The sequence below is a fragment of the Phalangium opilio genome, unplaced genomic scaffold, assembly GCF_054372755.1.
Source record: "Phalangium opilio isolate 3A_F unplaced genomic scaffold, DU_Popi_V2 ptg000025l_1, whole genome shotgun sequence".
Classification (NCBI taxonomy): Eukaryota; Metazoa; Arthropoda; class Arachnida; order Opiliones; family Phalangiidae; genus Phalangium; species Phalangium opilio.
In genome coordinates this window covers 1,249,051-1,270,666 of record NW_028324156.1, presented here as the reverse complement: position 1 = coordinate 1,270,666, position 21,616 = coordinate 1,249,051, and the positions used below count along the sequence as shown (strand labels likewise).

The window sequence follows — 21,616 nt, the reverse complement described above, 5'->3', positions numbered from 1 at the left end:
ATTACTCAAAAGGTCAAGGTTTAGGGTAGATTTGACTAAATTCAATGACAAAAATATACTTTTAATAGGATTTTGTCAAGGCTAATTACTATCAAGTGCCCTTACATAATTTCCCCGTTTTATTGGTTTAAAATTTCATTTCACTCATGAATATTAAACTGGCATACACCCATATAAACAACCCACAACATTATTTAAACCACAACTAGTCCAAATTAAGTAGCTTAATAACAAGTAGAATTATAGGGCATTGAAAATAAGTTTAGGGCCGGGTTCTTCAATTAAATATACATACATAGAGATTTTTCCCGGGCTTTTCCCGCCGGGTTTACTCTCTCTCTCTCTCTCACACACACACACACACACCGGGTTTTTGGCGGGCTCCTGTTGTCCAGGGTGAAACTGAACCACAAGCGCGCGGTCGCAAAGCAAACCGCTCCCTTCTGCCCGTGCACAGTCGTGCTCGCGCTCCAGACGATCCCATACAATAGTTAAACCACGTGACCGAAGTCCGCGTTTTCCGCCCTACATTTTCCCGCCAAAACTATACAGGCGCGTTAAACAACGTGGCATTTACACTTTTCAGAAATTTTATATCATGATCATAACAATATAATATACACCAAAAGCTTTTTTTATTACAAGTCTGGCGCCGCAATATCGCGGCAATTTATAAATAAGGCGGGAAACTTTCACTTTTCCGTATAATACGTCAAACATTTAACCCTTTCACTTTTACTTTTTGTATCTATTTACCTAACTGGTTCAGGTATTTTGAAGGCAGGGCCAAATCTGTTTAACCCCAATTCACACCGTATAAAAGTGGATCACTAGGCCGATTATACGAGCCACACTTAATATGGATACATGTTTGTTTATTAATGAATATTAATTCATTCTATCATGAATGCCAAACTGTTAGAATATAGTTTATTAGCGCCTTGTTTTTATTTCAATTTAATTTTGGTAAGGTAGAAACTTAAAGACTATAATTAGTAGAAATCTTTCTTGTGTGACGTCAACACGATCATATCGAACTAATTAAAACATTGATGACATCATCAAATTAACCTCCACCCCTTTATTTTCGATTTTGGAACTATACAGTATATGTTATTGCTATCAAATCAAAAATGTATCAATTAGTGGATTTTTAATACAAGGCTGTATTATTCAATTATGATTATTTGTCTCTCTCTTTTTCGAATCAAAATATTATTGTTTATTGGATTTGAGTAACTTTTAATTTTATCCGCGTCCTTTTAAAGGGCCTTTAAACGCAATCCGTTTAAAGTTTGTTATTACGACCATAATCATTACAACATATCGGGTTTTTCCCTTTTTATTTTCTCTCTCTATGTTGACGTTTTTTTTCCGTTTCACTCTTGAAATATTTTCAAGGTTTAGGGTTTTTAGAAGAGTGTTTAATTAAATTTGAATTTAGCGTTTGTTTTGTAGCGAATTTGGGACTGTTTTCAATATTGGATAATATACGCTAGCTGAATTATAATTAATTTAATTTTAAACCGAGTATAGCGACGTCATATATTTAATTGGCTATTTATGTCCAGTCTATCTACGTATTTTCGTGGTGTTAGAAGGAATGACGTCAAACACGGTGGTGATGAAAGACTTGACTTTTGAAGGAGGAAGCGCTTTGACTTTATATAAGCCAAGACCAATTTCGTTCCTGACTTAATCGATCTATTTTGAAGATCGTTCTACCCGCGGCACCCCCGTAATTTCCCTTGTAATAAGAGTTTAAAGGGAGATAGGAAAACCACCAGAATTAGGCTTAGAAATTTTTTTTTTTTTCTAATTTGTTTTGTAATATTTTTTGGATGAAATTAGGCTTAAGGAGATGAGGGAGTGGGGATGAAATTAGGCTTAAGGATATGAGGGAGTGGGAATGAAATTAGACTTATGGATGAGTAATTTTGGATGAGATTAGGCTTAGGAGATGAGGGAATGACGGTGAAATTAGGCTTAATAGATGATAATAATAGAGAATAATTTTGGATTGGGAGAATGGAAATAAAATTAGGCTTAGAAGATGGATAATTTGGATGATATTAGGCTTTGGAGATGAGTAATTTTGGATGAGATTAGGCTTAAAGAGATGGGGGAATGAAATTAGGATGAAGAGTATTTTTTTTTTTGGATTATGTTTAGAAGGAATATTTTTTATTTTAATTAGGCTTAGCTTGAAATGGAAAACGGTGTTTTGTATTGATTTTAGGCTAAGGAGAAAGGTAAAATGGTGGTTTTTGTCGAAGATGAACGCGTTATTTCATCTTGAGACGGGGAAAAATCGCTGATATTTGGCTTAGGAGAAGGGGGTAAACATCGGAGATAAAGTTTTAGTCAAATTGATAAATATTTGTTATTGATTTTATTTGATCCTCCCTTTAAAAATGGGCGACATTTAGGCGTCGGAGAAGGTTACGTGTTGATACCGTAACATCTTATTAGAGGAGTGAGTGATGTCAGAGACGGAGGATTGAGATATTAGAAGGCGATATAGTTTTTATTTAACAGCGGATAGAGATAGGGGGCGTTGGAATGCGAGACAAAATAAAAAAAATTCATCGTTGTGAACTTAACGACGACATCGGTTCCTTTCGGAGCTAAGCACGAGCTTTTTAGGCGCCAAACGACGACGGGAAAAACTCTCGTGTCACGTGCGTGAAGTCAAATTGGCGGGATCCATTTACCCAACCAGAAAACGACTGCAAACCTCTCCAGAACAGAACAGAAAAAAAAAACTGTATATCGCAAAAATCCTTAAACTGTATTTGTCGGTATTTGTTTACACAAGAGGGGGACCTGATAAGCCATTTCCTTTTAAGTTTGAGAGATGCTTCAATGATGAAATTTGAGACTTCCGTCTCTTCTCTCAGCAAACGTTAAAATGAGAAAAACGATGTATACCCTCAATCTTTGGTCCTCTTTAATTAATTAATTAGTTAATTAAGGTTATTTCGGGATCCAATCTTTGAAGATTTTTAATTTAATTGTAATTAATTTTTTAGTCAAGGGTCTTTTTGATTTTGTTTACGAATAGGAAAAGACCCCATCTTGGCGATCTACGTCTCGAAAAATATTAATATACGCACGTGATCTGTTAATGATATGTTTTAATATTTGTCTTATATGTTTGCAGAGGAAAAATTTAACGAAAAATCTGAGGCCGAATGATACGAGACGCCTCATCAGACTATTTATTTATGGATTATTTTTAATGATCGAATGTGATTTAGTTAATTGGGGCCGACCCAATTAGACTGTAACTATGGCGCAAGATATTAATCTATGAGTGTAAACAATGCGTTATTTAGTTTACTAGCTCGTAATTGTTTGGGGAAATCCCTTTGTTTTAATTTCTCATAGGGGCTCCATTTGATTTCGGTGACTGTTTATAGTAATACAATGTTGCCATGCGGTCAGGAAAATCCTGAAGTTTGGGAATCGTAAGGATTTGAATGAACAAAGTCAGGGAATTTTAAGGATTTGAATGAACAAAAGTCAGGGAATTTTAAGGACTTGAACAAAGGCTTAGAATTTTAAGGATTTGAGAAAAGTCAGGATATAAGGATTTGAACAAAGGATGGGTATTTTATTTTAAAATCTGCTGTTAACATATACTAACCTTTTTTGCCTGAATAGTCACGTTAAATAGTCATGGGAAACCCGTGAAAGTCAGGATATTTGAATCTGATATTTTTGGCAGCGTTATCAGATATTTATTTGAACAACATATTTACAGACAACCTTTCCGTTGTATTCTGAAAAACACAGTGACTAATATGATAATATATATAGCGAAACTCTATTGTTTTCTTAAGTATTGGCATATCGCAACCTTTTCTTTACTTTTGCGTCCACGCTAAATTAAGATAGGTCGACATTCTCATACCACCACCGGAATAGTATTGATACCCTCACTGAAAAACACCATACTTTGAACGGAAACCTCTCTTATCACTGGTACATTTCCATAAAATTGCACCATGTACGAAGCCTCGAAAACAACAGGATAAATTCCAAACATGACGGTATATTTGGTTTTTTCCCCGCTAGTAACAAAGTTTACCGATATTATATGAGTAAGAATTACCACCGTTGAAAGTCCTTTCTGTTTTGACGGGAAAAATAACTCGTATCAGTTTAAGGTTATAACCCCATGAATAACAAATCCGTAAACACATATTCAAGGATCTTTTCTACGAGGTTTTATTTTGAACTAAAGCAGCAAAGGCACTCGGGACATTTTTAATTAGTTTTTGGGGGCGCCATTTTGAAAGATGGCGGCGAATCGAACCCCAATAGTTTACCATAAAGCCCGTCTATGGGATGTAGGGAACCTATCTGTTGAAAACTTGAAATGTTCAACCAACGTTATTCCATAAAGAATGTTTTTATTTTACATTTTTGGTCGCAATTTTTCAAGATGGCGGCGCATTAGAAAAATCTTTTCCATTGCGTACCTACTACTTACAAGTAATGACCTTGCAAAATTTCAGCCATCTAGGTAAAGCGGTTTGGTCTAGGCGTCGTTGTTTATAAGATTTGATATATTCATGATAAGAATCAGTAAATTCATGGGAATCCTAGCTTAAACATCTCCCCGCCTATCAAAGGTCAACCTTTGGTCAGTCGCGTCAATGTAGGGACCGCCAACTGGACGGTCTGGGTCGGGAGAGGGAAATTCTTTTAGTTTTAACTCAATCAAATTTGGTTGGTTACTAACAACGAATCTCCATTTGGATGGGGACCATGTAGGGGAGTCTATGAGTCACCCTAACCCCTAATCCATTTTAAATCTGACCCACGGACAGTCTGGACGGTGATGGCGAGTCGAATGCTGTATATATATTCCACTAAATGTTGGTTAGACATACGTATGCACGCATGAAGTCGGATACGGCTATTAAGTTATAGTGTCTGTTACGATAATACAGCCTGTTGTATCTGATAAGTCTGCCATAAGTTATAGGACGTATTCTATGGGTCAAACTGAGTGGAAAGTGTCTCGAAGAACATGGGCTCTACAACAGGGCCAGAAATAAGAAAAAATTCTTATAGGTCATGTATCCAGTGACCCCTGTTTGACTAGAAAATTTATAGGACATTGTCCACTGGAGTGTGCAAAAATAGTGTCGCATCTCCATAGTCAAGCTATCAAAACTTGGGAAAATTTATTGGTCAAACTGTCCAGTGGCCCCCTTAGTTTTTGAAAAAATTATGGGACATTTTAAAATTTTATTGGACATTGTCCAGTGTCCTGTGCTTATTTCCGGCCCTGTTCTACAATATTTAGTTACCAATTTCCTTGTTTTAGTAGCCAATCAATGTTCTGAGAGCCCATAATCTCCGTCCGTAATTAAATGTTTTAGACCGCATGTTCTCGGACACCTTCCACTCAGTTTGACCTGCAGAAGAAGACACCCTTTAATTTATGGCATACTTATCAGAAACACTCTGTATGTAATATAGGACTTGGCAAATGAGCCAGACGACTCCAGACATATTACTTAACTACGTTAAGTCCAGACCATTTTGTAGTTGTTGCCTTGAATTACAATATACTTCATCTGTAAGAGATGATCCTAAACTAACTTGGGTTTCAAAGGGTTAGGAGCTATAGTCTGTCTGCGTGCTCAGTTGCCAATAGTGAGTTATAGAAACCTTTAATTTAATTGTAGGGAATGTTGTCTTTCATTTAAATTGTTGTTGGGAAAGCAAGCCTCGAGTCGTTACGCCAGTAACAATATTTACTTTTCGGTTCAGTTGTTGTCATCATTGTCAGTCGATCCTTAAATGGTTTTACTTAATAGCTTCGGTTTTGTAAAGACCTTTTCAGACCATACTACTATTTGACTCATTCAGTTGAGTCAACTTGAGTTGAGTAAACAATTTGAGTTGTGTTGAATCACCAAATTAAAAAATTCATCACTGACCAATTTTTGTTGACTGAACTTTTTGACCCATCTAGTTCAGTCAAAAGATGTGTCTTCTGAAAAGGCTTATACTATAGATTTAAAACCAGACTAGACTTGAAGACATTAGTTTTAAAATACAAAACTAACTAAGCTACGATGCCACGTGTCAGATGAGGTTGGATAAGGTTATAGGCTAGGTCAAATCATTTCTGTTGACAAAAAGGGACAAAGAGTATTTCTTAGAATTATTTTCTTGGAATCGAAACACGTCATTTTGATCAAATTAATTACGCGAGATTCTTGAAAAAATGTTACAAACAATTATGACCCTGTTAAAACTTATTGATTATTGATTATCAATCACCATTTTCCGAGAAACAAGTCGGGAGGGTATTACAAGGAAATCTGATGTTTTTTGTTGGCTTTTTGACGCGGAGTTAAGTAACACTCTTCTGTCGTGAAGAAGTAGAGATATTGGTTCCAGACTGTCATCGATTAAGATTAGTTAACGACGTCGCCATATAGGATATCATTTAGATATGTTACCATAGACAAATAGAGAAAAATGGAAAGTAAGTCGGTAATGATGAACCAAAGTATTCCATTAATTCTTGTTGAGAAGAGAACACCACAGGGAGGGGGCGGGGGAGATCACCTTCTTGGATTATTTCGCTGGCGCCAAGAAACACCGCTAGAGCTAGCAGTGCTAGTTGGCTAGCCTAACGCTCATGTGTAGTGAAATCGGGCTTCGACTGGTGGCGTTGCCTCTTCTATATCATACTGGACACTAGGAAAAACTTCATCCACTTCAAATATACCTCACTTTAATTTATTTATATTTGCTTTTGATACTATTAATGTCAAAAAATTATGGTTTTTAGAACTGTAGCTAGAAATGGGAGGGTATCCATCCATACGTAATGAGATCGGATTTGTGGGAAATTTGTACTTTCGGTTTTTGATACCTCGAATTTGATGGCGACGGATTGGCGTTACTTGGCCGCAAAAATATTTGACACTAATTTCAAATACCAGAAACTTGAGATCAGCGCAAATTACCGCCACGCACCGCCTTTTTAAATACACTAAATTCCAGATAAAAAATACCGAAGCTAAAGTTATTTTTTCTGAGAAATTTGCAATATATTTTTCCTCCTTATCACCCAACCCGATTCTAGCGCATAAGAAATACCTTCTAAAACATCGACGGTTTCTTTTGACAAGGGAATTTTATGTTGTTAACCTTTGATGAGGAAAAAAACAACTCGAAAGTGATGTTTGTTTGCAGCATCAAATGTAATTTTCTAATACCGGTTAAAAGGTGTTAATACTATACCCCATTTTAGAGCGTAAAATTTCAGTATACTTTTCTCACGAATTTCTAAAGAGTGTGTTTCACCAAGAAGTGATATCTAGTTTATTAGGGAGAAGTTATAAATTCGCCACATTTCTAGCTTTATCTCCAGTCCAAACGTTACGTAGGTCCGGAGTTAATCCCCGTCGCCTCTAAATTATAACCAGTGTCATCTCATTGGTTCTTGAAAACTCACGTCAGCGCGGCGATGCGAATGACGAAAATTACAGTCATATTTTCCGACTGAGGAGACGCGAAATAGCCCGGCCTCCTTTTACGTCCCCCCTTGTATTTTGAAAGGGGAACTGGGACTATGGTGCGCGAATACTTAGGCACCTTATACCTTCTCCCTAATAAACTAGATATCGCTTCTTGGTTCCACAAAGGGTAATGGTTCTATGGGAATAAGTCAATTTTGAGTCGAAAATGTACAACTTTTATGACATTTTGCCCTAAAAGTCACTGTTTACAGTTATTATTATTGTGTTTTACGAATGACCCCTTAAATTTAAGCAAGAATCTGAAATACGATGCTAATTTAATTCAGGGGTCATCCCTAAAACACTCTAATCGTAACTTTTTTATGGTGTCACTTATATCAAAATGCCATAGAAGTTACATACATTTTCGACTAAAAATTTACTTATTCCCATAGAACCATCCCACTGTATGTACTTCGAACAAATAGTTATCCTTTTTGGAACACCCTCTATAATTAAAACGAACCGTACTTAAATTAAACCCTTAGGCCTTATTTTTGATAATAACTTAGTCGTAACTGTTACGCAATACCCCTTGCTGAAAATCATTTTAAAACAGGCCCAAATTCTGACGCGTGTAAGTAACTTGGCCGCTGCTTAAACAGCTGCTTCAACTGAAAACCATTACGATTCTTAATGTTAAATATTATAACCGTTAACAAAAAAAACCCCCATAAAAGACATTTCTCAAACGTGAGTCAGTGTCGCCAGCCGCCGTCCAGGTTTTAACTATTTGCAGACGCTGAACTAATAACATATTTTAAGAACAAAAAAGGCTTAACAATTCAGTGATATAACGATCCTGGTTGCCTGCTCGTAGTAGTAATTACTATATACGCATTAAGGAATTTTTGTCTCATTCAATATCACGAGCTATGATGTTGTTGTTTCCTATCGTCTCGTACCGTGTACTACCACGACGGAACTTCGAGGCACGAGATTGTCATATGGGAAGGATCTCTAGAAATAATTTTTCCATTCGACTTAATATCGTCTGAATCTTTCATATTTTTTTTTATTTAGCTATAAGAAATTATATCTTATATTATCTCTAAAATGAAAAAAAAAAAAAATAATTTCATTTTTCGTATAGAAAAGAAAAGCATGGTTTGTTTTCAATAATTAAATTCGGTTATTTTTTGGTTCTTTTTACTTACTAACCGCTTATAATTTGAATAAGTAGGCAGTTTAATTGCCTTATATACAGGGTGTTAAGAGAAGTGTAATTATTGTAGTGAATTATAATGGGATGGTTCTATGAGAAATCAAATTTGAGTCGAAAATGTAACTTCTATGACATTTTACTCTATGGGACACTCTATAAACTAGTTATGATTTAGACCCCTTTATTTAATAAATAAGAAATCATTGTCTTTCAATTTATTACTAAAATTTAAGGGGTCATCCTTAAAACACTGACTTCAATCATAACTTGTAAACGGTGTCCCTTAGGTCAAAATGTCATAGAAGTTACAACATTTTCGACTCAAAATTTATTTCCCATAGAACCATCCCACTGTAATTCGGTCCTATAAGTAATCTCACTTTTGTAACACCCTGTATAAGTCATTTCTTTCTTCAAGTCCCAATTAAATTAAAACTGAATTCAAAGTTATCCAAATTTACGTCATCAAAGAACTCTTTGAGAAAAAATATACAAGTAAACAGCTGTGGATATTTTTCAAAATCCATTGACCTTTATTTTTATTTTTAATTTAAAATTTAAATGTTTTCGTCTTTGATACACTATCGGTGTTAATTAGCCGCATCCCCTTATCACGGCCTTAAAAAATTGAACCAACGAAACAAACAACAAAGAACCAAGCAAACCGACCGCAATCTGTTAATGAGGGAGGGAGAGGAGGGGGGTTGTCTAATTAATTTGTGTGTCGCGTAAGTAATATCTCGTCCCATCTCTTTTCCGGGGTTACGTCGTCGTGGTTGTGGTGCTGGTGATTTTCTCTCGTCTATCTCTTTTCGAGCTAAATAGAGACAGCCCTTACTATCAGCAGCATCAGACACGACCAAGGCTTAGTTAGTCCTTAATTAACTCCTACGTAGTAACGTTGAAGCAGCCGGCAGTGGTTTGGGATGAGAGAGAAAAAACGAAATCAACCAAAATATTAAACAAGTTACTATGGGAGTGAAGTTAAGTTTTTGGCCCATAACGTGACGTCAGGGATAGATTTAATTTTAGAAGTAGGAATGGAGAACGGTTAGTATTTACTTCAGTTATTCCGACTCATAGACCACCCAGTATAGAGCCCCTCCCTCCAACCAACACGTAACGAAAAGTTTAAATCATATCTACGTTTTGATGACGTTGCTGACGGAGACGGCGAAAAATACCCGTAATTCCTTTTTACCTCTGTCGCTATGACCCACCTCTTCTTTCATACCCCTTCGTCCCGTAGAAGGGGGTCCGGGACTTTGACGCGCGCCCATATTACTCTGTTCTCCATTCCTACTTCTAAAGTTAAATCTCTGGTGACGTTAAATTCTCACTACATCCTTTTTGCTAAGCCTTTCCATCATTTTTCCCACTAGCCATCACTCTCTTTTTCTTGAAGTAGTGATTTTCGTAGGAAAAGATCTACTAGGCCTACTTTTCGTTTTTTTCCTGGATCGGATACTCGATCCCTTTTTATCTGGAATAGAGAGTTTTCCCGGAATTTGCTTTTATTAGAAAAGAGCTCTTATTTACCTGAAACCCTTCTCGAATGGATCATACAGTTTTGTAGGCCACCTAACTACGAGTGAAGAACAAACGTTACTTGTCAGTGTGTGAAGAGAGTTGTGTGAAATTGTTTGTAGACGTTCGTAACTTGGTGTGACGTTAATAGGTCTATACCCTTTTCAAAAGGGGGCGGGGCCGAGCAGTTTCGTCTGCTTGATTTAGGGTTAAAACGGAACATGTGTTGGGTATTTGGGCAACAAAGACGTTAGACAGGACTTCGATGTTACCAGTCCACAAAATTTGGTCCATTTGAAGACATTTCCACATGTGAGCCTGTCGTAAGGCAATAGGAAGCTAACAGCTGGCTAGGGGGAAGAGATAGTCTGACGTCACGCAGCCCTCCTCTGGTTGGCATTTTTGCGCGTAGAATACTGTTTCCAACCGTTAGGGGGGGGATGAAACTCCAGTAAGAGATAGAAGGGTGTGACGTTTTAGGGTCAGAACTGTTAGCTCCATAAGGGTTAGAAGGTCGGTCAAACACCAGACCTTATAAAAGTGGCCTTTAACAGGGTTGGCAAAGTCCTTGGAGGTCCTGGAAAACCTTTGAAAGTCAGGGAATGTCAGCGAGTCCGTAATTTTACATTATCGTATTTACTTTTGATGCATTGCAGGGTTAAGGATATTAAGGGATTTCAGTGTCAATGCTTGCATCTTTGGCCTTAGGGACAATCGACCCTGTGGTTTTAAACGAGTAGGCCTTTGTCGGTGAATGGCTTACAGGAAAATCAGGCTACCGAGAAAACGTAGGAAATAGCTTTACCACGAATCTATTCCCATATATAAAAAAATCACCGAATTTATCTACTTTTCTGGCTATCCAATATTCCCAAAGAGACATAAAAGGTTAAAATGCTTAGATCCTGAAGTGTTTCCTCGAAAACCAATGAAAATTTACCGCCAAAAACAATTTTATTTTTAATTCAATTGCACCAAGGATTTCTTTTTAAAATTTTCTATTCTTCTTTTGAAGTGTTGGAAACGGTGTATTTCTCAAAACGGTTTTTAAGATTTTTTTAAAATAACAAAAACAATTTTCGCCTAAGTCTAAATAATCGTTTTGAAAAACAATTTTGTTTTTGTGGGAAGATGGGAACACTCTTCATTTTTCATCCTGAATTCTTGAAATAGATTAGCAAGTTTCAAGAACTGCGTTGAATTAAGAGACTTAAATTTTTAATTGAAGTTTAATTTTAAATGAATTAAATCCTTTGACGTATTCCGGGAAACACGAGCTCCGCATTAAGAGACATAGTATCCCTTACTATTACTGAAACCCAAGCATATTTAATTATTCATTAGTATTTCGAAGAATTATAACGGAAACGTTAATGTTTGCACCATTCGAGTCTCTCGAGTTTAAACTTAAATTTAAATTAAAGTTTATACTCGGAATTGCAACAGTGACGTCAAACTATTGCTACTACATCGTTGAAAGTATTTCAATTGCTTCAAATTGATTGCAGGCGGAAGTTGAAATATTTCTTTGTTAAATTCCCACGCATTTTATCAATTTCCCTACCCTAAATTATAATTAGCATATTTACTAATTATTTTCCTTAATTTCTCGTTTAAATTTGAGGAATTAAACTTAACGATTGCATAATTTTTCTTTTGACGAAAAAAGGTGTTTTGTAATTACGTTTTCATCCCCCTTTTATGAAGACCCAAATAGTTTTAATTTTCCCCGAAATATTCCTGTGGACTTTTACGAGTTGATTTTACGTGGGTTGTTATTGCTAATGTTGCAGAATAAGTTCGCAACGGGGAATTAAATATATATATATATATATATATGTATATAAATTTTCGGTTAATTCCAAGAACCTTATAGTTTACCTGCTTAACGTGGCTTTATTTTATTTAAACGAGTATTTTGATATCGCGTTCAAAATTTTAAATTTAAGCCAAGGCTTAACGATCTTAATGTATTTTCAAATTCAAAGCACGTGGCGTTAGGAGGAATAAAAAGCGCGGGAAATCTTAAAAATTGAAAACAAAGGTCAGGTCTAGCTGAATTTGCGCCCGAAATTAAATTAATTAACTAATTAAGGCTTATCAAATATTTAGCTCACTTCGTATTAGCCTCAACTGGCTCATCTATTAGCGCTAAATAATATAGGGGGCGGTGAATAAAACTAAACTAATCTGAAAATATGTCAAACATTGCAAAATTGAGGTTAATACGGGTTTTGCTACTTCAATCTTGTTTACCAACAATTTGCCTACATGAATATAAATTCTAGAATATCGGATAGGGATTATTTCAGATTGTTTCGACATTAATAAGGAATATTTTAGTCTAAGAACCGACTGAAGGGAATAGGGGGATGGAAAAAAAAATCACTTTGATTTTGGCTTCGTTGTATTATCTTCCCCATGAAAAATTGAAAAATAATCTGGATTAAAAGGGAATTTATTTTAATCTTTACCAGACATAAAAACATACACGCAAAAATGTTTTCATTTAATTCCATTTTTTTATTTTTCGGATCCCTTTGTTTAGTCCTTAAAGGGATAAAGTTAGGCATTTCTTGATGATGGAAAACTCTGTCATCTCTACATTCTGACATTTACGAGAACCGTATAGTGTCGCGTTCCCTTTAATCTTAAACATGTATCGATCGATTTGAAATTGAAAAATCGTCTTTTTTTCTTCAATTTTAAGTGATTTTTTTCTTCTTGGAATTATTTCGTGGTGCACTCATGGGTTCGAACACGTGATACCTTAATCTGTTTTTACATGGTCTTTCGTTAACCTAGCTTTTTACCCTACGCCGTATATCTGGGCTAAGAACATTGACACTGGTATCCTAGATCTTTTCTTGTCATGAAACGTACGAAATGAAATTTTTTAAAAGAATTTTTTCCAATTTATTTCCTGTTTTCTGTTAAAAATCAATAACATTTCAATAACCCCGCTTATTCACATCGAAAACAATCTCTGATTGCAATTTTCTTCACCATGAATGATTTTAATTCTTTTTTTCATTTGTTAAAAATCGCGAAATGGAATCTCCTAGCCATGTTATCCTCCTTGATCAGTCAAGTAGGCTAATAATAATTTATGTCTTAATTTCACGCCCCCTCTTGGACATCCGGTGTGATGAGAGTCATGACTCATGAAATCTATACCGTTCAAGATGAATTATACTACATAAAACATGAAGAGGAGCCTAATTTCAAGGTGTTTATACTTAATTTAATGCTTACTAATTCGAATTAGCCTAGCACTTTCCAGACCTAATTCAAATTAGGTCTTAAAAGTGCTATAAAGGTCAAGGTCACTAAGCCTTGGCTTTCAAACATTGCTAATTAAAAACTTTCCCGCAATTATTTTTTACAGGCAGTTCATTGTGACTTCATCTACATTATGCACCGCATTCTATACGAACAAAGGCTTAAATACATCGACTTTTGCTTAATGCAAGCCCAATTTTACTGGTACTAATTAAATTTAAGCCTAAAAACGTTGCTAGAAAAGGTAAGACGTTAAGCCTTGGCCATGTTATAATTAGATATAAGTGTATTGTGTTTGTTTGTTTTGGGGTGGAAAACATTGCGCCATCCTTATTTGGTTGTGCTTTTGGGGGCCTAAATAATCATCCCACACGATATAACCAACGCGATATTTACACTTTTATAGTGAAAGTTTCGTGAACTCAGTTTTAGAAAATGTACATTACAATTTTTTTTTTCAAAACATCCCACTAATATAATAACACACGCGTTGAAATTTCTAAAAAGCAAGGTCGCCCAAATATTTTAAAAGTCCTTGCCACATCTTTCTCTGTCTTTACATGGAGAGCTGGTTTCTTAAAAAATTTTGAATCTTGCCAAACAAGAAGCAACTACTGTCTAACGTTTTTGGCTTATTTAGTTTGTTTTTTATAAAGACTGATAAGAATCTTTGAACTCGTCCTAATATTCTGGGTGTAATTAAAAAGTCATCAAATACGTAAATCTTTAAACCCTCTAGGTGTCGGTACTTAGGAAGACTTTACAAGTAACCGGAATCTGATTTGACACTTGGTGTCGTTTTATACATAGTCTTCAAACTAGGAGGATTCATACCATTTACACAAGGATGCCAAGCTACTTGTAGGACAAAGTAGTCTGCATTTTTGTCGTCCAAGTAGCCTGGAATCATTGTGTAAATGGTATGATTTCTCCTAGTTTGAAGACTATGTATGAAACGATAACAAGTGTCAAATCATTAGCATAGCGTTACGGTCAAACCAGAATGAGTTTTACTTTAATATCAACGAATATAATTTGACCTTTTGACCCTGATTCATTCCACGGGGTTTCCACTTTTGCCAGTTGTTTGGATATCAATGTTCTTTGCATAGCGTTGTATACCGTGCACATTCACCTCTTTGAAAGGACTTGTTCCGTTGTTGCCAATAGCAAGCTGCTTGGATTTTGACATTGCCCTTGGGTAGGACATCGTATTACCTATAATTTCCCTGGTATTCTTTCGCGTCTGTATCAAAGGCGGTGGTGGCGGCGAATAAAACCCATTTACAACCAACCCTTCTCCTTAAGGGGAACTTCCCAAGATAGTTTATACAGGGTGTTTCTGATAGATCTAGCAGAAATTAAGAGCCATTTCGAGTCAAAAACGTAACTTCTATCGCCATTTTCCCACAAGGGGCACCGTTTTCAAGTTATATTTGGAGTGTTTTATGGATGACCCCTTAATTAAATTAGCATTTAACCATTGTCTTTCAGTTTCTTCATTAAATTTAAGGGGTCATCCGTAAAATGCTCCAATCTTAACTTGAAACGGTGTTTCGGACGGCAAAATGTCATAGAAGTTACATTTTCGACTCTAAAGTGATTTTTCCCCTAAGAACGTTACCCTTAATTTCAGAAACACCCTGTATAGAAGAACGTAGGAACGGTGATGGGCAACGTTCGTAAAATCCCTGAGAGATTGGGAAGTGACGATAAAGAGAAGGGCGACATTTATTTCCTGTCTGTTCTGTTATCCTTTCCCAAATATACATTATATCAGATATAAGAGTTGATACTGAGTGTATATCCGAGAGAATATAACAGTTCTGTAGTCAGTCATTCAGTGTTTAACTCGCTAGCTAGCTAGCTGCCGCTTGTCAGTTATTTATGACTGTCTACCAGCACCGCGTGTTAAAGGATTAATTTTGTTTTGCACCGGATAGTCGATTTCCTTTTCTGTGATGGATTTAGAAGCGCGCATCTTATACATTTCCTCACTTTAAAGGTCAAATGAACGTTCAACTATGAGCTATACTGAACCCGTCTTGAATTCGAAGCTCTTTAATAGTTTCCCTTGAAATGTCAGGGGGTTTTAGACCAATTAAAGGTCAAATGAGGTCAAAATAAAATGGAAACCTTTAATTGTTTCTCTTGGAAGTAATGTCTACAGTTTTTGGTCCATTAGTCCTAGTTTCTCTTGCATAATTAAAGGTCAAGCGAGGTCAAAAATTGAAACGACTGTATACTATACTGATCTAATCTTGAATTCAGAGCAATTTAATTGTTTTCCTTCAACAGTTTTTAGGCAATTCATCTAGATTATCTCTTATAATCAAAAGGTCAAACGAGGTTAAATAAAAGTAACGATCAACTGTGAACTATATATACTAAACCGATCTGAAATTCAAAGCGAATTAATATTAAATTTCCCTTGAAATGTCTACGGTTTTTTAGACTATTCTTGCTTACATCCTATAGTTTATCTGGCAAAATTAAACCATGCACGCTGCAGTTGCTAAGCGTTAATTTACAAACATAGTATAGTAACCTAGTAACGAAGGTTTCAAGGTCGCAATTAACCATCCTTATTAATAATCTCCGCGAATCAATTTGGCTTCGCCGACTAATTGCATCCGATTTTTTTTACTATTATTTCTGTATTTCATAATACTAGGCGAAATTGTGTATTGCATACACGCGGCCTTATCGGAGAAATGAAACTACTTTAGGGCGGTTTATTAGTTCTGTATGTCCTCTCCTTATGCTAAGCCTTTTTACTCTGGAATTTTTACTTTTGGAAAGATAAGAATTAGCAAATTGATACCAAACCACTTTTAGAAAGCCAAACCCATTGTTTTATTATTAGAGAAGTTCCTCTTTCGTTCGTTTTGGTTGTTCTTAAAAGCAAAACGGTCTTTAGATTACTATAAATTATTACATAAGTATATACCCCACACCTTAAGCCCTACCTCTGTTTTCAATTCCCCAAGAAACCCGCAACGAAAATCGTAAACCGTCACCATGTTATTGTTTACTAACTGGAAACGGGCGGTTGTCTTACAGCAATGAATTAACAAGAAGGTCTTAATAATTTTTAATTTTGTTGTAAATTTATTTTCGGAAGTTTTAGGGGTAAAATAGTCTGTTGTGTTAAGCACCTTGTTTTCCAAAACCTAACATTGATAGGTATGTTGATCTACAACATGGACTTAAATTAAGATATGGCTTCCTACAATACGGACCAAATTTATTGGACTGGTAACCTTGAAGCCCAATTATAACGTCTTTGCTTCCGTATACCCATCTAAACCCTATTCATAGTTTTCACACTAGGAGGATTGATACCATTTACACTGCAGGAGGCCAGGCTACTTGGTACTGCATGCACTTTTTCCGCCAAGTAGCCTGGCCTCCTGGTGTAAATTGTCTAAAAACTATGTATAACAAATAGACAATAGGGAGCTAACAGTTCTGACCCTGAAACGTCACACCCTTCTATCTCTTACTGGGGTTTCATCCCCCCTAACGGTTGGAAATATTATTCTACGTGTAAAAATGCCAACCAGAGGGGGCTGCGTGACGTCAGACTATCTCTGACCCTGAGACGTCACACCCTTCTATCTCTTACTGGGGTTTCATCCCCCTAACGGTTGGAAATAGTATTCTATGTGCAAAAATGCCAACCAGAGGGGGGCTGCGTGACGTCAGACTATCTCTTCCCCCTAGCCAGTTGTTAGCTACCTATAACCGTTACCGCAAACCCCCATTTGGAAAGGTTTATTAAGTTTTACTCCTTGCATCTGCAAAAAACACAATGAAATTTTAATTTCTTCAACCAAAACCCAACATATTTAAAAAAACCAATTCTTTGAAAACTTCTTATAAACTGACTTCTAACAAGGATAAGTACTTCCGCTTAGAGCTAGCTTACCGTGCCAACACGATCATGGGAAACTGTTTATTTACCATATATACGGAATAAGGAGAGCGAGAAGTAGGGATACAGAAAAGAAACCCCTGGCTTTGCCCACCCACGAAACTATAACGTCACCCTCGCTTTTATTTAATTCCCTCACTTATAAATATCACGTAACTTTAAACGTAACTAAGGAAAATATACGTCCTTTTATGACTTTGGGTGGTGGAGAAACTCTTGTTGTATTTGCCAAGTGCGGGGGAACCCCTCGTGTTAGTTGCTGGTGGTGGTGGTGGTACTGTATACTATATGCGTATTTGGTTTGGTTTATATCCGCTTTGTTCCGGATAAATTCTGTAAAGTGCCTCTATATTATATCAAGAAGTTATATGTAGTTTATTAGGGATAAGGCATAAGATGCCTAAGTATTCGCGCGCCATAGTCCCAGTCCCCCTTCCATAATACAAGGGGGGACGTAAAAGGAGACCGCCGGGCTATTTCGCAGCCTCTCCTCAGTCGGAAAATATGACTGTAATTTTCCCGTCATTCGCGTCGCCGCGCTGACGTGAGTTTTCAAGAACCAATGAGATGCTGGTTGTAATTTAGAGGCGGCGGGGATTAACTCCGGACCTACTATACGTTTGGACTGGAGATAAAGCTAGATTATAAATGTGGCGAATTTATACCTTCTCCCTAGTAAACTAGATATCGCTTCTTGATATTATATATTCTTTTATTCCCCTATACTATCTAGTTCAAATCTTAAGATATATATATACCAACACCGCACCGCACCAAATCCACCCACACACTGTATTCACTTTGTATTGAATCACTTTTTTTTTTCGAAATCTTTTATTTCAATTTTTATCTTGAAATGTTTCAGATAAATTATATTGAAACCTTGAAACTTTTTTCCCGCGTTTATAGTAACTTTTTGTATCGAAGTTAGAGTGTTAAAAGGTGTCGTGTAAAGAAGCCCATGTTAATCATATGGAGAGAATGTTCCTGAAAATTTCGATTGATTGTTGTAACACCAAGTACTTTGTATCGTTGAAAAGAAGAGAGATAGGACTATAACATTCTAGATGGAAATCCCTGTATCTTTTATTGAACCTGGATCAAAAGGCGTCGTGCAAATTAGGACACGTTAATCCTATTGAGAGGACGTTTATTAACATTTTGCTTAATTACCCCGGCCTTGATTGTTGTAACCCGAAGTACTTAAGAGTCGTTGGGAAGGGAGAATTAGGACTTATCCTTACGGTTTTAGCTTGGGTGCAATGTTGTCAGTGCCTCTGTTTGCCAATTAATGTACTGACTAGTTCAAACAGAAGTCCTATACGCTATTCAAATGGTGTGGTAACACTGAGGAAACGTTATAATGGCCTTCTAGTTAAAACTATGTATTGCATGACATGAAAACATAGTTAAATAACTTAGGAAACTAATTATTAGATATCTATTAGAGTAATTGCACCACCAATTTAAAAATTTAAATGAGTTTGAGCAACATAGTCATGGGTCTAGGCGAACACTAGAAAATCGCTTTAAGTTTAAAATATGTATTGTTTTTCATAAAAATAGTTACATAACATGAGAAACTAATTATTAGATATCCGGTAGAGTAATTGCACCATCGAGTATCATAAATCCTCTGAATTATATAAAACGCATTCTCGCCTCCTAAATTATTTCTTAATGCACATTTCGTAAGGCGCTTTATAGCAATTTCAAGTTGAAATTCATTCGTCAAACTTTATTATACAATGTTTAGTAACTATTATTATACTATACTTTATTTCAATTCTGAGAATTTTGTGTGTGATAAGATTTAGAAACATTATTTTTTATCACAGGTAAATAGTTTGATTGATGGCATTTTATCGCCATTTTTAGTCTTGCATTGTTTGAAAAAAACTATAAGCGTATAGTTTTTGGAATATAGATCTAGAATTCTAGATTATAAGTGCACTTTCGTATATAAATTTAGAGTGTATATTGTTTGCTTGGAGAGGTTTTCCATCAACGAACATCCGCTATAAATGACGACACCATAGATGTTTTATAGCACTAATTTCAATAGAACCTATACAGAATTTGAATAGAAAAGTGTGAAAAGTTCATTGAGAGAAGTTACGGTTATACCAAGAAGCGATATCTAGTTTATTAGGGAGAAGGTATAAATTCGCCCCACATTTCCAGCATCTCATTGGTTCTTGGAAACGCACGTCAGCGCGACGCGAATGACGAAAACTACGTATTTTCCGACTGAGGAGAGGCTGCGATATAGCCCGGCGTCCTTTTACGTCCCCCCTTTTATTTTGAAAGGGGGACTGGGACTATGGCGCGCGAATACTTAGGCATCTTAAGCCTTCTCCCTATTAAACTAGATATCGCTTCTTGGTTAGACTTCTGAACTAATAGACAATTTCCCTTTTCAAAAGTCTGGTGTAGAATCTGTTGTTTGACCACCTTTTAGTCTTTAAGACTTGGAACAGTCGATCTACAACAAAGACAGACGTAAATTAAGTGGTTTCAATCAATATGGACCAGATTTGGTGCAGGACTGGTAACTTATAAGCCGTGTCTAACGTCTTTGTTTTCCACATACCCATTAATGTTATAGCCCCGTATCAAGCAAACGATAAGGTTATCTCGAATGATATGTTGGGTATATGCTTCAAAGCTATGAACTTCTAATAATGCGTAAGATATATATATATATAGTACACGCTATTGTACGGGTTTTTTTTTATGAATGGGACTTTGCCGTCTGGTATGGAGAGAAATATATTTCATATGCTGTTGGATCGAACTTAATTTAGGCCCGTTTTCATCGATATAGGGATTCTAGGAGGGACAAAACCCTAACCAAGGAGTCTTTGTGAGGGTTGCAGGGGAACTGCTGGGGAATATTGCTTCAGGGCCTCCATAGGTAACACTGATTTCTATAGATCCTTTTAAAAAAGAAGTGGGGCGCTCTCTCTGTCCTACAGTTCCACACATGCGCAACAGAGAGAAATATGTTTAAAACCACCGAGGAAGTGCTAACTCTTTTACCCTTTTCAATTTCCTTCTTAACGGACCACGTGACGTCTGGCTCCTCCTCTGTTCGCCGAAGTAGGTGCGCGTGAGATACAGAAACGACTGTGCCGTTCTAAGTAACATTCCCTCTTTGACCCTCCACTTTTGAAAAGGGTGCAGTAGACAATTCACATCACAAAGGCTCCTTGACTTTTTGTCCTCTTAGATTCAGATATTCGGAGGGTCCCATTGAATTCTCAATTTTAAGGGGATAAGTGTTAAAGATTTATTTAATTTTAGCCTTAAACCGCATTAATTAAGACCCCACGAATAAGTTTTAACATTATTTGAAATATGATGGCACATGAATTTTAAAAACATTTTGTAAACGCGTCCATTTTCCTTTATATTTCTCCTCCCGTATCGAAAAATTTCTGTTAGATGAAAATTCCTGAAATATTAAATTACATAGCGTTTTGGTATATTGTATACCGTATTCGCCGCTAGGGGGCAAGGGGGAGGGGCTAACCATAAACTTAATTAAACCTTACCCTGACCTTCCTTTCCTTTCTTCATCCTAATTTTTAATTTAATTATTTTATTTAAATTTTATATTCTTTTTTTTTTCGTAGTTTCTACGGTATCAAATAACGCGAGCTGGTTTTAGTTCCCCTTTACGCTATATAGCTCCGGAGATGAAAATAGAGTGGTGGCAGCTGCTTTATTTTACGGGTAGAATTTAATAGAGTGTTACATTGGTGAGTGCCATCTCCCTAACTTGGGGTTTGGCATACCGAAATTAATTCGTCATCACTTAAGAAGACAGCCGGGAATGTTTGAGTTAAGTGACAGTTTTGCGCGTATACCGTACCAGAGAGGATGTAATGAAAGAAATGTCGTGGAGTGGTAAATGAGAATGGCCTGTTGTAGACCATATATTATGGGATAGGTTTCAGAAAAGGACTGGAAAATTCAACACCTCTCTTCTCAGCTTTAACTATATAGAGTAGTGTTGTCAAGTTATTCAAGTACTGATTCAAACTGAACTGCAGTCTCTAGACTGACTATCGGACTGGAAGGCGACAACATAACCCCATTGAACCGAACCTAAATCTATTTCATTTTAAACCTAACCCCATCGGA

At 36.3% G+C, this 21,616-nt stretch overlaps 1 protein-coding gene across 2 annotated transcripts in view; it reads left to right on the top strand.

The window, feature by feature from the left end:
- Nucleotides 1–21,616, top strand: part of Tdg (Thymine DNA glycosylase) — a 226,898-nt gene that overhangs the window by 114,297 nt on the left and 90,985 nt on the right. Inside the window, exons 1-2 of one of the 2 annotated variants that reach the window (XM_089868959.1) lie at nucleotides 12,971–13,477; nucleotides 13,637–13,716. The exons of the other annotated variant lie outside the window; for it this stretch is intronic. The gene's annotated coding sequence lies outside the window, so the exon portion shown is untranslated. Of the gene's footprint in view, nucleotides 1–12,970; nucleotides 13,478–13,636; nucleotides 13,717–21,616 lie in introns of those variants that run through there. 2 annotated transcript variants of the gene reach the window in all.